The sequence below is a fragment of the Mesoplodon bidens genome, assembly GCF_964165515.1.
Source record: "Mesoplodon bidens genome assembly, chromosome: 17".
NCBI lineage: Eukaryota > Metazoa > Chordata > Mammalia > Artiodactyla > Ziphiidae > Mesoplodon > Mesoplodon bidens.
Window position 1 is genome coordinate 37,869,364 of NC_138174.1, and position 17,513 is coordinate 37,886,876.

The window sequence follows — 17,513 nt, forward strand, 5'->3', positions numbered from 1 at the left end:
GACTCAATTATTTTGCTGCTCTGTGTATGTCTGTGAAGGACTACAAAAGCACAAAGAGTATTAATTTTAGAATAACAGATACATTTTATCCAGTAGGCAAATTCACAAATACTGAAGTGAGTAATGGGAATCAACTCTACATTCTTTATCAGATATGTGTATGAGTATTCTCATATGTATATACCAGTTCACAATTCCTCATTTTGGATAATAAAAAATTACAAATATATATATATATTTTTTTGTGTATAGAATATATGTATGTATGTGTGTGTGTGTGTGTGTATACATGACTGCATTTACATGTAGAAATATATGCAGTGGTAAATAAATATTCCAAATCAGGAATCAGCAAGGAAGTCATTTTTTTCAATGCTCTCTCCAATTTCCCTCTCCTTGTGAATACTCTTTTCCTCCCCTCCTTCACATTCTGCTTCTAATCTCAAGAGTTGCCACATACATTTGGCCAGGTAATAAAAAATAGAAAGAAAAGTTTTATAACAACCATATTTGGACAGACTTTGGTGAGAGGGGAAGTGAGTCATTCTCCTTTTTGTTCTATGGCAGGCTATGTAAAACTGTTGGGCCTTTTGCTGATCTAACTCAGGGATGTTATCCTTACTTGAATAGGAATCAACATAAGCCCTTGGGGACAAATATTTCACTTATTATGTGAGCTCTGTGTGCTCCATCATCCTTTATTCATGTGTGATCTCATGAGGAAAAATATTTTTCCTACCTTTTCTAGAATTAGATACACATATATGTTGACATATATCTCCTTGTTTTAAACTGGTAATCATTTAAGGTCAAATGCATTGTAAAAGATCTACATTTTTTTTTACTCCCCTTCCCCACCATTTGTGTTTTTGATGTCATATTTAAAATTTTTATGTCTATCCCTTAACTGTTTATTGTAGTTAGAGTTGATTTTACAATTTTTGTCTTTTAAGCTTTCATAGTAGCTTACTTAAGTGATTGACACACAGGCTTTACTATTTGTCTTTACCAGTGGCATTTTTCCTTTTCTATAATTTCTTTTTTCTTGTTGTACCCTTTTCTTTTTTCACTTAAAGGAGACCCTCTAATGTTTCTTGTAAGGTCAGTTTAGTATTGATGAACTCTTCAGTTTTTGCTTGTCTGAGAGGCTCTGTATCTTTCTTTCAATTCTGAATGATGATCTTGCTGGGTAGGGTATTCTAGATTGTAGGTTTTTCCCTTTCAGCACTTTAAATAATTCATGCCACTCCCTTCTGGCCTGCAAAGTTTTTGCAGAAAAATCAGCTGATAGCCTATGAGGGTCCCCTTGTATATGACTGTTTTTCTCTTGTTGCCTTTAAAATTTTCTCTTTATCTTTAATTTTTACCACTTTAATTATGTTACATCTTGGTGTGGGTCTCTTTGTGTTCATCTTGTTTGGAACTCTGTACTTCCTCTCCCTGGATATCTGCTTCCTTCTTATGTTTCTGGAACTTTTCAGCCACAATTTTATCAAATACGTTTTCTACCCTTTTCTCTCTCTCTTCTCCTTCTAGGACTCCTATACTGTGACTATTAGTATACTTGATGTTGCCCCAGAAGTTCCTTAAACTCTCCTTATTTTTTTTTTTAATTTTCTTGTCTTTTTGCTCTTCTGGTTGAGTGATTTCCATTATTTTATCTTCCAGATCATTTATGTGTTATTCTATATCACCTAGTCTCCTGCTAATTCTTTCCAGTGTATTTTTTAAATTCAGTTACTGTATTCTTCAGCTCTGACTGGTTCTTTATAATATTTTCTAATTCTTTATTAAAATTCTAATTGTGTTTACTTATTCTTTTCCCAATTTCGGTTAGCATTCTTGACTGTTGACTTGAACTCTTTATTAGGTAACTTACCTCTGTTTCATTAGGGTTTTTTTATGGATTTATTTTGGTGTTGTTCTTTTTCTTTCATTTGAAACATACTCCTCTCTTCTTATTTTGTTTAACTTTCTCTGTTTCTATGAAATTAGGTGAAACATTATTATCCTAGTCTTGAAGTAGAGCCCTTGTGTGGCAGCATCCCTATGTAGTCTGCCTGTGCCCAGTGGCTTTGGTGGGAGAGCTGGATCTGAGGTGAGTATAAGCCTGGTGTGTGCTGGCAGCCACCACCTAGGTGAGAGGTAGGCTGGAGTTGGAGTGGTTAGAGTCAGATGGGAGAGGGGCTTCTCCTGTGTTCAGTGGATATTACTGCCCTATTGTGAATGGGTGTGGGGCCCAAGGTGCTGGGGTAGGAGTCCTGGGGGAGTCGATTTCTCCCTGGTGTGATGACAGTCTCTGCCTTGATTTGGGATGTGGCCGGGTATTGTGAGGTTGGGGATGCACTTCTGTGTTGGTTTCACTTTTTCCCCTAGTGAGTGTGCATGCTTAAATGTTACTGAATGGGAGAAAATATTTGCAAATTATATGCCTGATAAAGGGTTAATTTTGAAAATATATAAAGAGATCATGCAACTCAATATCAAAGAAACAAGCAACCTAAAAAATAAAATGGGCATAAGAACTGAATATTTCCAAAGAAAACATACAGATGGGTGCCTGGTACATGAAAAAATGTTCAATATCACTAATCATCAGGGAAATGCAAATCAAAACAATGAGATATCACCTCACACCTGTCAGAATGGCTCTCATCAAAAAGACAACAAATAATAAATGTTGGCCAGTATGTGGAGAAAAGGTAACACTAGTACACTGTTAATGGGAGTGTAAATTGGGCCAGGCACTGTGGAAAACAGTATGGCTATTCCTCAAAAAACCAAAAATAGAATCACCATATGATCCAGCAATTCTACTCCTGAGTATATATCAGAAGAAAATGAAAACCCTATTCCAAAAAGATACATGCACATCAATGTTCACAGCATTATTTACAGTAACCAAGATATGGAAGCAACCTAAGTGTCCATCAGCAGATGAATGGAGAAAGAAGTGCTATATATTTGTATACAATGGAATATTACTCAATCATAAAAAAGAGGGAAATTTTGCCATTTGCAACAACATTGATGGGCTTGTAGGGTATTGTGCTAAGTGAAGTAAGTCAGATAGAGAAAGACTAATGTTAAATGTTATCACTTATCACGCAGGTAATTGGGTGCTCCTCCCCCATCCTTAGAACTTACATTCTGTTTGCCTTTCCTGCTCCCAGAAGCTTCTCCAAGAATACGACCTTGGGATAGTAATGTGGTGAGGAGACTATTTCATCTGTGTACATGGCTGAACCCAGTTGAGGCTGTTATGTAAACTTTTAAGGTTCTGGCAAGTGGGTGTGAAAATCTCGTTTTATGGCTACCCAAGCCTTCTAAGTAAGTCCCTTACTTATTAAAACTATCACATACCAATCTGGCATGGTCTGCCTCTTCTTGGGGTCTCTCCTTGTCCTCCATGTACAGGGGCCAGTTTCCGAACCAACATCAATATCTCTGAATGCTTATTCAACTGTTTACTGCTGTTATGTTTTCCTGAAAGAGATACTCAGGAGAGATGGAAAGGTATCTATTAGCCTTTTCATCTTCTGTTCTGAATGATACCAGTTAAAAAATAATAATATATACACTTCTCAGCATTATCCACTTAGTTTTTCAGCTTATTTAGTGGGCTTAAAAAATAATAATCATATCAAATTTTAACTTATGAACAATAAAGTTAGCCCATTTTAAGTATTCAGTTCTGAATTTTGACAAATGTATACTTCCATGTAGATATCACCACAATGAAGATAGAGACTACTTACTTCACCCAAGAAAGATCTTTGTGCTCCTTCCAAGTCAATCCCCATTCCCCACTACATCTAATCAAATGCTGATGCTGATTTTTATCACTGTAGATTAGATTTGTCTTTTCCCTAGTACTCACATATTTCTCATTCTATTTTTCTCCAGCTAGTTTATAGTTACACCTAACTTTTTCTATTTTCTTTGTGATTATATACTTAAAAAACTAATTTGCACTAAGATTAAGAATGGTTAAAATTTTTCCTTTTTCTCAAATAGTAAAAACTGAATATCATTTAGCTCATCATTATATACTTCCAATGTAGATAAAACTAAGTCAAGTATTTTTTAAAATCTTTTATGTTGAACTTCCAAATTATATGTGATAATATTACATTAACAATATATAATACATAAAATAATGTGTTATTATTATATACAATATTATCATTTATATTATTTTGTATTTAATTAGTGACAGATTTCTTAAATATTTTTCATTTTATTTTCTTTACATTCTTACTTGCATTGTAATATATATATATATATATATATATATATATTATTTTCAGATTCTTTGCCATTTTAGGTTATTGTAAGTTATTGAATATAGTTCCCTGTGTGATACAATAGGTCTTTGTTGTTTACCTATTTTATAGTAGTTCATAGTAATGTGTTAATAGTGTGTAATCTCAAACTCCTAATTTATCCCTGCACCCCCCCCCCCCCCAATTTCCCCTTTAGTGACCATATGTTTGTGTTCTATGTCTGAGAAACACACATTTTTAATGATTTACTGACATGAACAAATAATTCAGGGGTTATCTTATAGTTACTTGTGTTCACATATAGAAGCACTGGAAATTAATTTAAGATATGTGGATATGTGATATTAGTTTCATTCCAGTTGGGAAGATATGGGGTAATTATATATCATTATCTTAAATACAATTATATATAATTAGCATTCTATTTCACTTTTTCTGATATCTTGTTTCATATTATACTTTTTTATTGTATTACATTTATTTACTATAATTATTATAATGTAACATACACAAGTTGTGTCACCTTAGCAGATTTAATAAATTCTGTAGTTCTCAGATTTTCTACCCACAATGAAAAGCTTTAATTACAGTCTCATATTGTTATTTTGAGAACTCAATATTAAGTATTAAATTTAAATATCTATGGTAGTTGGTACAAAGAAAGAATTTAGAATTGTATTTTGCCTTTTTTTTTCATTTTCATTTATGTTACCAACTTGCATTTCAATGGAGAGGAAAACAGATTTCTCTTATTTTACACTGATTCAAAAACATTTTTTGAATGTGGGTTACATTTTTTAGGCAGAGTAAAAAGCAATTCACCATAGACACTTAGAACTGAGCTTAAGAGTGTGCTATCTCACTCTCCTAAGAGGTGAACCATTTTACATGCAGAAAATATATGACCTAGGGCCAAAATAAACTTCTTGACATGTAGCTTTTTGGATATGGCTAGTGCTGGGCAAATCAGGAATGACAATTTTTGAGTGAGAAGGTAGAACAGAGTAGTTCTACTAAGAATGTAGAAAAACGTAGTTAATGCTAAAGGAAGAATAAAGTTCAATGTTAGGAATAAAATCATAATGCATACTTGAAAATAATTGGGAATTTCTGGAAGCAAGGATCAATTAAGTTCTTATTTACATTTGAGTCTTGAACACCACTGGGATTAAGACTTTCATTACTTAATCTGAAATTAGCTCAATTTAGTTGTGAAAATTCAGTAGTCTTTTTTAAAAAAAGTATAAGTTGCTAAAGTTTCTATACACATAATTTTGTTTAAGAAAATTAATGCATATGTATGTTAAGTGCATATAATTCTTTTCACTCTCACAACTAGAAAGTCTTTATTTTACTAGATAGAAGGTAAAATATTTGTTGTGTTTACTGCAACATTTATGTTACCCTGATGTTATTATTCTGATTAATATGTGATCAGTTGAGCTTGAATATAATTCTCAGAGTTTTGATCTAGTAATCTATTTTTAAACAAATGACTGGAAGTGAGAAATCTAAAAATAAATTTACACTGGGGAAAACAAAATTAAAAAAATATGTAATTTTTATATTTGTAATAAATGTTTCTATTTTTATTTACATTTTGCCTAGCTATGATATTAACCTACATTCAGTTTGATACTCTGATTTGTTTACCTTTTATTTTATTAAGTCCCTGGAAAATAGACTGAGACAGAATTGTGTGCAGGTAATTAGTTAGAAACCCTTGTGAGAAAATGTGGAAGTCAGGGATTGGGTATAGGAGTTAAACTGAAGAGAAATTTCTCCAAAGGTGAGGTATCAGCCCATCTCTTAGACCAGAGGCTGGGTTTGCTCTTCATTGATGTGATGACTTGAGGCTAGGGTACTATGATTTTGGGTGCCTAAATCTACTGATCATTGAATTTAGGCTGCCCCCAAAGAGGGTGTAACTATGAGTTCAGCAGCTTCCCTCAGTCAAGGGAAATTCCTGTGAAGAGACTCTCCTGTGATCTGTGGACAGTCAGCCATGCCAGCAGTCAGGAGAAGGGCAACTGAGTCTTGAATTGGGGATCTATTATGAGAAAAACTGCATCTGCACTTTTATAGAAGTATTCAATCATGGTTACTGTTAAAATCTACATTATATTCCACTGTAAATATATGACAAAGTTTACTCCTCCATTTTGTTCCTATTTCAGATTTGGACAGTTTCCAATTTCCTCAAAGGAAATATAGTTGGAACTATTATTTTATATGTTTTTCTTTTCTTTTCTCCTTTCTTCTTCCTTTCCTTCCTTCCTTCTTTCCTTTTATTTTTTAATAATTTTCCTCAAGTTAATATCATAAATTTATTATTTGTAAAAATGTTGAAAAATACTAATAATAGTTATCATCTTCCTTAGTTATCACTGTATTGTTTAAAATGAGACATTTTAAGGAGCATAAGACCTTATATGACAGTTGAGCTTGCAGGACCATGGGGTCATGCAGTGCAATATTATCAGCCATCTTGACATTATCTAAATTTATTACAAACCAGGTAGACAATTATCATTGTAGGCTTAAGAAAAAATTCCTAATCATAATTTCAATTAAAATATATACTTTGGGGTTTTCCTGGTGGTGCAGTGGTTGAGAGTCCGCCTGCCAATGCATGGGACATGGGTTTGTGCCCAGGTGTGGGAGGATCCCACATGCCGTGGAGCGGCTGGACCCGTGAGCCATGGCTGCTGAGCCTGCGTGTCCGGTGCCTGTGCCCCACAACAGGAGAGGCCACAGCAGTAAGAGGTCCGCATACCACACACACAAAAAAGATATATTTTTATACATCTTTTTTTATACATCCTAAGCTATAATATAATATTTCTGGGAAAGAAATGAGTTATTACCTAGAATTCAAACCAGTGAAGATTTGTATATTTTCTGTTGTTAATTATTACAGATTGTTTGGTACTATGTACTTTATAGGTATATATTTAATGGTTAATTTTGGGGTGAAATATATTTTATGTACTTATTGGATCCTCCCACATGCTTTTAGCTTTTCAAGGATGGTTTTAGATTTTGAATACATATCTTTGTCTCAGATAAGGGGTTCCATCTTAAAATCTAAATTGCTGATGCAACAGATTGTTAACTCCACCAATTCATCCTTATTAGTCTGAGTGGGTTAAGATATTTGAAAAAAAGTTAATAAATTGTTTTCCAAAATTGTTTCACTCTTTTATATACCACAGTTAATCATCATATTTCATCAGAACTTGTGGTTATGATATGGTTATTTTATCATAAATTGTCAGGTCTCAGATATTGTAATTATTATCAAATTTTATAATTTTAATGAGTGTAAAATTAAATCCATTCAGAGTTTAATTTATATGTTTTAAATAATGAATGGCTTATCGTCAGTGAATTATTCCTTCATAATCTTTGCTTTTTTATTTACAGAGAACAATTTCTATATCACAGAATAATAATAATAAAGAATAGTATAAAATAGAGAATGCTCTGTGCTCTCATTGAAAAAAGTCTCTGTCTTTCCTTACACACCTTCCCTTTTTTCTGCAGTCTGCATACAACTAACTGTATTAACTAATATATAGTTTATTCTTATTAAAGTAAAGGGAATAAATCATCCCAGATTCCTTCTTCTGGTTCTAAAATTTAATAATGCATAATAAGGAACAAATTCCAACATTAAAATATACACTACTTATTTTCAAAATAATCGTAAAAGGTGATATACTATATAATATTTGTAGATAGGTATTTCTAGGCCCAAAGTTTATGGTAGCCTCTAAGTCTGCTGACTTGAAATCCAGTACTCTTTTGATTAGATTGCACTACTCCCAGCATGCTGAACTTGGCAAACGAAGATGCAATTTGCAGACCCCAATGCATGCAAGTAACATTTTCTGTCACAGTAACATTTTGCCTTCAAATGCATTTTACTGGGATCTTTTTCTTTTTGAGGGGGTGATCTTTTTTCTTTAAAAAAATGTAACATGTTGACAACTTCTTTCAAAGTTACATGTTCTTGACTAATTTGTTCTTAAAGCATGGCACCACTGGATAGTTGGATATTGATCAGTATCTAATTTATTATTTCATTCTAGTTATAATCAAGCTGCTTAATAGTGTATCATGAAGGATTCATATCACTAATGGAAATAGTTCCTTAAATGAGAGCTAAATATATATACATATATATATGTATACATTTTAAAGTACCATATAAAATGAAAAATTATTCAGTTATTTTTTATAAATAATTTATAACTCGTGTTCTTGATTTGCACTGAATGTTATCACTGCACAAAATAATTAATTTTCAAAAAACCACATTTATTAAAAGAGAAAGTGATATAAATTTTTATCAATATATAGACTAATGTAAATATTTGAAACCTACTTTATTAAGATGAATTTCTATGCAAATTCTTACAAGAATAGACTGTTTGCAGCTGTAAAAATGAATACATGAAGAAATGACAAGACAGACAGCCAGTCACAGCAGCAGCTGCTACAGTCTGTACAAGAGACATGAAGAGAATGAACAGCCTGTCTGTTTTCTTGCTGCTCTGAGTGCAATGAGCTGCTAAGGGGATCCTGGCCTTAGGCTTGGCTATATGTATACTGTTTATTTGGAAAGTGAAATATGTGAATTTTCCTAAGATAACAAAGAATTCCAAATGATAATCTTATTGGCGAACATATATATTTGCTCCATAATTTATCTTTAAAGATGATTTGTATTAATTGATTTTATCTATAAAAATCTCCCAGTGATATAATTTAAATATTAACTGAATAAAAGTTTTTAATGGATCAATTCTTAACTAATCCTGTATAGTCACTCTTTCCAGAGCTTCCCTTTTCCTTCCAACTTTTAAATATATTAAGCATAAATTATGTCTTTATAACATGAAAAATGTGTTGAAAATTATTTGGCTGTATACATTTATTGATTCAAGATAAAATTAATTAATCTTTCAAAAATTAAATACTTTGAGTAAGGATGGAATATGCTCTCTCAAGTCTGTCAGTGCTTGTACTTAATGAATAGTAAATTATATCAAGCTCTCTTTACACTTGTTTAAGTCTCATTGAACCCACAGGCATTATTAGTCTATTGCAATTCTGTGCTCTTGGAACATCATGTATGCTGTATATGAATAGAGCAGCAAGAAAAAGCAGCAGACAGATTGGTTCAAGATGGTGGAGTAGAAGGACATGTGCTCACTCACTCTTGTGACAGAACCAGAATCACAACTAATTGCTTAACAATCTTTGACAGGAAGACACTGGAACTCACCAAAAAAGATATCCCACATCCAAAGACAAAGGAGAAGCTGCATTGAGATGGTAGGAGGGGCGCAATCACAATAAAATTAAATCCCATAACTGCTGGGTGGGTGACTCACAAACTGGAGGACAATTATAGAACAGAAGTCCACCCACTGGAGTGAAGTTTCTGAGCCCAATGTCAGGCTTCCCAACCTGGGGATCCAGCAACAAGAGGAGGAATTCCAAGAGAATCAGACATTGAAGGCTAGCGAGATTTGATCACAGTACTTTGACAGGGCTGGGGAAAACAGAGACTCCACTCTTGGAGGACACACAAAAAGTAGTGTGTGTATCAGGACCTGGGAGAAGAAACAGTGATCCCATAGGAGACGGAATCAGACCTACGTGCTAGTGTTGAAGGGTTCCCTGCAGAAACAGGGTGTGGCTGTGGCTCACCACAGAGACAAGGACACTGGCAGCAGAAGTTCTGTGAAGTACTCCTTGACATGAGTCCTCCTGGAGTCTGCCATTAGCCCCAACAAAAAGCCTGTAAGCTCCAGTGCTGGGTCACCTCAGGCCAAACAACCAACAGGGAGGGAACTCAGTCCCACCCATCAGCAGACAAGTGGATTAAAGTTTTACTGAGCTCTGCCCACGAGAGCAACACCCAGCTCAACTCACTACCTTTCCCTCCCATCAGGAAGCTTGCACAAACCTCTTAGATAGCCTCATCCACCAGAGGGCAGACAGCAGAAGCAAGAAGAACTACAATCCTGAAGCCTGTGGAATGAAAACCACATTCACAGAAACATAGACAAAATGAAAAGTCATAGGACTATATACCAGATGACAGACCAACATAAAACCCCAGGAAAACAAATAAATGAAGTGCAAATAGACAACCTTCCAGAAATAGAATTCAGAATAATAATAGTGAAGATGATCTAGGACCTCAGAAAAAGAATGGAGGCAAAGATGAAGAAGATACAAGAAATGCTTTAAAAAGACCTAGAAGAATTAAAGAACAAACAGAGATGAACAATATAATAACTGAAATGAAAAATACACTAGAAGGAATCAATAGCAGAATAACTGAGGCAGAAAAAAAATGGATAAGTGACCTGGAAAACAGAATGGTGGAAATCACTGCCATGGAGCAGGATAAAGAAAAAAGAATGTAAACATATGAAGGCAGCTTCAGACACATCTGGGACAAAATTAAACAAACCAACATTTGCATTATAGTGGTCACAGAAGGAGAAGAGACAGAGGAAGGACCCAAGAAAATATTTGAAGATATTATAGTCGAAAACTTCCATGACATAGGAAAGCATATAGCCACCCAAGTCTAGGAAGTGCAGAGAGTCCCAGGCAAGATAAACCCAAGGAGGAACATGCAGAGACACATAGTAATCAAACTGACAAAAATTAAAGACAAAGAATAATTATTAAAAACACCAGGGAATAATGACAAATAACATGCAAGGGAACTTCAAAAGGTTACCAGCTGATTTCTCAGCAGAAACTACAAGCCAAAAGGGAGTGGTATGATGCATGATATATTTAAGTGATGAAAGGGAGGAAACTACAACCAAAACTACACTACCCTGCAAGGATCTCATTCAGTTTCAATGGAGAAATCAAAAACATTACAGACAAGCAAAAGCTAAGAGAATTCAGCACCACCAAACCAACTCTACAACAAATGCTAAAGGAATGCTCTAAGTGGGAAACACAAGAGAAGAAAAGGACCTACAAACTCAAACCCAAAACAATTAAGAAATTGGTAATAGGAACATACATATTGATAATTATCTTAAATGTGAATGGATTAAATGCTCCAACCAAAAGACACAGTCTCATTGAATGGATGCAAAAAAGACATATATATATATATATCCTGTCTACTAGAGACCCACTTCAGACTTAGGGGCACATACAGACTGAAAGTTTGGGGATGCAAAAAGATTTTCCATGCAAATAGAAATCAAAAGAAGGCTAGAGTAGCAATACTCATATCAGATAATCTAGACTTTAAAATAATGAATGTTACAAGAGACAAGGAAGGACACTACATAATGATCAAGGAATCAGTCCAGGAAGAATATATAACAATTATAAATATATACACACCCAACATCAGAGCACCTCTATACATAAGGCTCATGCTAACAGCTGTAGAAGAGAAAATTGACAGTAACACAATAATAGTGGGGGACTTTAACACCTCACCTATAACAAAGGACAGATCATCAGGAGAGAAAATTAATGAGGAAACATAAGCTTTAAATGACACAGTGGAGCAGATTGATTTAATTGATATTTATAGGACATTACATCAGAAAACAGCAGATTACACTTTCAAGTGATCACAGAACATTCTCCAGGATGGATCACAACTTGGGTCAAAAAATCAAGCCTCGGTAAATAGAAGAAAATTGAAATAATATCAAGCATCTTTTCCAACCACAATGCTAGGATATTAGAAATTAATTACTGGGGGAAAAAAGTCAAAAACACAAACACATGGAGGCTAAATAATACATTACTAAAGAACGGAGGAATCACTGAAGAAACCAAAGAGAAAATCAAAAAATACCTAGAGACAAATGACAAAGAAAACACAATGATCAAAAACCTAAGGGATGCAGCAAAAGCAGTTCTAAGAGGGAAGTTTTTAGCAATACAATCCTACCTCAAGAAACAAGAAAAATCTCAAATAAAAAATCTAACTTTACATGTAAAGGAACGAGAGAAAGAAGAACAAGCAAAACACAAAGTTAATAGAAGAAACGAAATCATAAAGGTCAGAGAAGAAATACCTGAAATAGAAACAAATAAAACAAGAGGAAGGATCAATGAAACTGAAAGGTGGTTCTTTGAAAAGATAAACAAAATTGATAAAACTTTAGCCAGACTCATCAAGAAAAAGAGGGAGAGGACTCAAATCAATAAAACTAGAAATGAAATAGGGGAAGTTACAATGGACACAACAGAAATACAAAGCACCATAAGAGACTACTAGAAGCAACTCTATGCCAATAAAATGGACAACCTGGAAGAAATGGACAAATTCTTAGAAAGGTATAACCTTCCAAAACTGAACCAGGTAGAAATGGAAAATATGAACAGACCAATCACAAGGAATGAAATTGAAACTGTGATTAAAAATCTTCCAACAAACAAATTCCAGGACCAGATGACTTCACAGGTGAATTCTATCAAAAATTTAGAGAATAGCTAACATCCATCCTTCTCAAACTCTTCCAAAAATTTGCAGAGGAAGAAACACTCCCAAATTCATTTATGAAGCCACCGTCACACTGAAACCACGACCACACAAAGATGTTACAAAAAAGAAAATTACAGACGAATATCACTGATGAATATAGATGCAAAAATCCTCAACAAAATACTAGCAAACAGAAACCAACAACACATTAAAAGGGCCATACACCATGATCAAGTGACATTTATCCTAGGGATGCAAGGATTCTTCAGTATATGCAAATCAATCAATGTGATACACCATATTAACAAATTGAAGAATAAAAAACATATGATCATCTCAATAGATGCAGAAAATGCTTCTGGTAAAATTCAACACTGATTTATGTTAAAAACACTCTGGAAAGTGGGCATAGAGGGAAACTACATTAACATAATAAAGGCCATATAGGACAAACCCACAACAAACATCATTCTCAGTGGTGAAACCCTGAAAGCATTTCCTCTAACTTCAGGAACAAGACAAGGATGATGACTCTCACCACTATTGTTCAATATAGTTTTGGAAGTCTTAGCCATGGAATTCAGAGAAGAAAAAGAAATAAAATGAATACAAATAGGAAAAGAAGAAGTAAAACTATCACAGTTTGCATATACTATACGTAGATAATCCTAGAGGTGCCACCAGAAAACTGCTAGAGCTCATCAATGAATTTGGTAAAATTGCAGGATACAAAAACTAATGCATAGAAATCTCTTGTATTCCTATATACTAACAATGAAATATCAGAAAAAGAAATTAAGGAAACATTCCCATTCACCATTGCATCAAAAAGAATAAAATACCTTGGAATAAAACTACCTAAACAGGTAAAAGACCTGTATGCAGAAAACTATAAGACACTGATGAAAGAAATCAAAGATGACACAAACAGATGGAGAAATACACCATGTTCTTGGATTGGAAGAATCAATATTGTGAAAATGACTGTTCTACCGAAAACAATCTACAGATTCAGTGCAATCCCTATCAAACTACCAATGGCATTTTTCACAGAACTAGAACAAAATATTTCACAATTTGTATGGAAACAAAAAAGAACCTGAATAGGAAAAGCAATCTTGAGGGAAAAAAAAATGGGGAGATGGAGGAATCAGACTCCCTGACATCAGACTATACAACAAAGCTACAGTAATCAAGACAATATGGTACTGGCACAAAAACAGAAATACAGATCAATGGAACAGGATAGAAAGCCCAGAGATAAACCCACGCACATATGGTCAATTAACGTATGGCAAAGGATGCATGGATATTCAGTGGAGAAAAGACAGTCTCTTCAATAAGTGGTGTTGGGAAAATTGGACAGCTACATGTAAAAGAATGAAAGTAGAACATTCGACACCATGCCCAAAAATAAACTCAAAATGGATTAAAGACCTAAATTTAAGACTGGACACTCTTAGAGGAGTAAAACTCTTAGAGGAAAACATAGGAAGAACTCTCTGACATAAATCACAGCAAGATCTTTTTTGACCCTCCTCCTAGAGTAATGGATTTAAAAACAAAAATAAACAAATAGGACCTAATGAAACTTAAAAGTTCTTGCACAGCAAAGGAAACTATAAACAAGACAAAAAGACAACCCTCAGAATGGGAGAAAATATTTGCAAGTGAATCAATGGACAAAGGATTAATCTCCAAAATAAATAAACAGCACATGCAGCTAAATAAAAAACAAATAAACAAACAAACAAACAAAACAATCCAATCAAAAATTTTGCAGAAGACCTAAATAGACATTTCTTCAAGAAGACATACAGTTGGCCAAGAGACACATGAAAAGCTGCTCAACATTACTAATTATTAGAGAAATGCTAATCAAAATTACAATGAGTTATTACCTCACACCTGTTAAAATGGGCATCATCAGAAATTCTACAGACAACAAATTCTGGAGAGGGTGTGGTGAAAAGGTAACCCACTTGCACTGTTGGTGAGAATGTAAACTGATACAGCCACTATGGAGAACAGTATGGAGGTTACTTAAAATCTAAAAATAGAATTACCATATGACCCAGCAATCCCACTAGTGGACATATACCCAGAGAAAACCATAATTCAAAAAGACACTTGCACCTCAATGTTCATTGCAGCACTGTTTACAATAGCCAGATCATGGAATCAACTTAAATGCTCATCAACAGACAAATGGATAAAGAAGATGTAATACATATACACAATGGAATATTGCTCACCCAGAAAAAGGAATGAAATTGGGTCATTTTTAGTTATGTGGATGGGCTTAGAGACTGTCATACAGAGTGAAATAAGTCAGAAAGAGAAAAACAAATATCGTATATTTACGCATATACATGAATGTAGAAAAATGGTACAGATGAACCGGTTTACAAGGCAGAAATAGAGACATAGATGTAGAGAACTAACGTATGGACACCAAGGGGAGAAAGCAGGGGGCGGAGATGGTAGGATGAATTGGGAGATTGGGATTGACATGTATACACTAATATGTATAAAATGGATAACTAATAAGAACCTGCTGTATAAAAATAAATAAATAAATAAATATTTAAAAAATAAAGAAACAGCAACAGATACAAAATGTTCTCATCTCCTCTGCTCTGGCACATACTTTATAGCCCATTTGGATTCACAACATAAGAGTCAAAGATAAAATTATTAAAATCCCAGGAAGGTAACAGCAGAGCATTAAGCCAAGAGCAGTAACCTTCAGAGCATGAATCCCTGGGCAACTAATTGCAAAGATCTCGTGCACATGAAGCCAACCCTATAGGTGGCCTAATAAAAATCAAAGTATATTTGAACTACATTCTTTAAACTTTCCTTGATTCCAAATTGCCTAGACAAATGTTTGTACCAGTAAACTTATATTTTTAATTTTTTTGTCTTTCTTATGTAGATATACAGAAGGTTAAAAGAAAATATTTATAAGGAAATCAGTTTGGAAGATTGTTGTTTACTATGCAAATTAATTTGGTGCATTTTACATGAAAGTTATTTCTGACTCAGCTTTTGTCAGTGGTTTTCAGGAAAACCAATATTAGTGAAGTATTCTTTTGGTTATTTACATTCACATCTTTATGGCAGTAAAGATGTACAAAACAAAAAAAAAAACACATGTTCTGCATTTCCTGACTAATGAATTACCCCATGGATACAGTTGAGTTTTCTGGAAATGCTTTTGTCTTTCAATATTTCTTGCCCTCTGCCTCATTACATAATTTTGAAAAGGTAAGAACCTTTTCAAAGGTAAGTTCTATGCAAAATATTTCCAATTATGTTAGACTCAGGAAGCAGGTTTGAATTATAGAAGTTTCTTGGATTAAAGATGTCATTTTCCCCCCACATATTTAGTCCTCTAAATCTATTTGTTTAAGAAAAGAAATTCTTTTTTAATATGTGCAACTGTCTCTGTATTTGTGAAACATTTTTACAAAGGGTATATCTAATTAGTAAATATGGATACAACTTTTTTTAGACACATATGAAATGTAAAGTTATCATGAGACAATGCTTTGCCATGAATATCAGTTCTTTTGTTGCTATTTTTTTAATCACCTACAAATCTATTTGATTGCCTCATTTGTATTATTAATTTTGTTTTATATAAGTTTAAAGTCTATTTCCCCATTTTCTTCCTTGACCTATGATTTTTTAGAGCAACATTGTATTTTTAGAGTCATTTTGGAGCAGGGAGAAAAACAAAGAATATCTTTTTCTAGCAGAGGTTCACATTCATCAGCTGAGATGGTAATTCCTTTGGAAATCAATAAACAGAGAATACAAAAATTTTATGGCTTGTCAACTAAATGGCTGGTGGAGATAGGGAGCATAGAAAAGTCACCCAATTTATGAGCTTTGGATTAAGTAAGTGAATTGGTTGTATGATCAGTTTCAAATACATCTTACATGTGGTGCTTGTTTAACCATTTGTTCTACCCTTTTATTCCATTGTCCTCTACACATGATCTTTTCATTTTCCCTCAGATAGTAGATAATAGCATCAGAGGCTATAGACACAAATTATATATCACTTCCTCTGGTAGAGTAGCACAACCATAAATTTGAAAAATATATCGAATTCATTTCATCATCCAGTCACAAATATTTGGAAAATTATTATGTTAAGAATATTACTAGGAAAACAAAAGAACAGGTAGTGATAGGCATGTCAGGAGCATTTGTCTTTTGCCTTAAAGATAATAACAAAATTATCTTTAAATCTTGATTGGAAAGAATTAGTATATTTTAGAATTTTAATTGACCATAGTAAATATTCAATAAAATTCTTGGAATGGATGAATAAATAAAATAGATTAATAACGTTCTTTATTTGAGGAAGAAGCAAAAAATATGAATCACTCTGATTATTTATGTAAATATGCTTGTGAAAGTACTGACCAAAGTCAGAGTGTTTCCTTCAAAAATATTTTCAAAAAATATAGTGTTTGAACACTTTAGCAAAATAGTTTGCGAATTATAAACTTTAAATTGGATTTTACTTTTAAAATTTTGTTTAATACAAGGGTGTCACTGAAGGGATAAACAATTATATTTATATATATGCAATTATGGTAAGTATGAAACTGTGTATCAATTTTATTATAAGGAAAAAGTAAAATATTAACATCACATATAAATACACACTTGATCCACAGTCTTATTGAGAGTATAATTCTGCATTAATTCCA